Below are 1,638 nucleotides of genomic sequence, written 5' to 3' on the forward strand. Positions count from 1 at the left end.
GTCGGCAGAAAAAATGGTCCAACGAACCGTTCGGTTTGAAAATGCGTACCGTACACCGAACCGAATGGTATACATCCGCGCTAAAATATCAAGGTGAAAGTCATCATAGCTTGCATAGTATAGACCCAGCTCCCAACCCAACTTTGAGAATAGATTAACGGCGATATTTTTTTTAATCGCCCTATAAGAGTCTCACGTTAACGCAGCACGTTAACGCCGATAACGGCCCACCAATAATATATATACATATATATACATACATATACACACACACATACATATATATATATATACACATATATATATACATACATATACACACACACACACACACACATATACATATATATATACACACACATATATATATATATATATATATATATATATATATATATATATATATATATACATACACACACACACACACATATATATATATATATATATACACACACACACACATATATATATATATATATATATATATATATATATATACACACACACACACGATTAATATATTGAAAATGAATGAACTTTAGAAGCATTGCTGACGTACATGTAAAATAACGCGATCATTAAACAGAATATTAATCAAAACTGCGTAATGTTACTGAATAAAATGTTGAAATCATTTGCTCTGAATCCATGATGTAGTCTTTGACAAGAACGCAATTTTCTCAAGGTTTTGATCGAAATGTTGCCTTTGAATGAAACTTACCCACATTCAATTGTTGATTTAAAAGAATGCATGAAGCTAAAGTCTCTATTCTTTTTTAAAATATATATATATTGCATGTTCAGATATTCATACAACAAAATATACTGGTGGCCATGACATTTTTTATATACATATAAAAAATGCTGCCGCTGACTGGCAACTTAAAAACAAAAATACTGGCGGAAAAAGTTAATATGTGGAATAAATGTGGGTTGAAGTTATTAGCCTCTATAAAAGCATCACTGTCTAAATGAGTCTGATACAATCTTTATGAAACAAATAAAAAACACTGCAATATTCAAGCAGGTGCTTAATTTTATTTCACCATAAAAATCCGATATTTTTGTATTGTTAATTCTCAATATTTAACTTAACTCAACAGTTCAAAGGTCACGAGTTTTAATAGTTAAAGTCCCCCTGTAGTCAATCATTTTATCCTTTAAAACTCATCTTTGATCATAAAATGACATATTTAAAAAAAAAATTCCTTGCAAACAATTCTTCATGCCTTAAAATATCTTGAATGTAACTCGACACCCTCGCCTCATTTAGTATGCGCGGTTCTATGAATATGCAAATGAGCGCCGCCTCCACTCACTCACTCAGCTCAGAGATCCACTGGTTGACGATCACACGTTGATCTGATTGGTTACAAGGTAGTTTGTGACGTCAGAAACACCAGCGATTTCAAAGCGTGTTTTTGAGACTGTCTTTGGTTCACTGCAGTTTTAAGGAGGAAATACTCAGCAATGCTGTCGACTTATGAATTTACACATGGTTTGTCTTAAAGCAGATTAAAAACACCACGGGGGGACTTTAAACATACGCAAGGCAGGTCAGACGTGAATTCCCTGCAATACTGAAGTGCGACTTTGAGGAATATGAACAGCAAATACAAATAAAAGACACAAATG

Source organism: Scardinius erythrophthalmus, assembly GCF_964197995.2.
Source record: "Scardinius erythrophthalmus genome assembly, chromosome: 9".
NCBI classification, from domain to species: Eukaryota; Metazoa; Chordata; class Actinopteri; order Cypriniformes; family Leuciscidae; genus Scardinius; species Scardinius erythrophthalmus.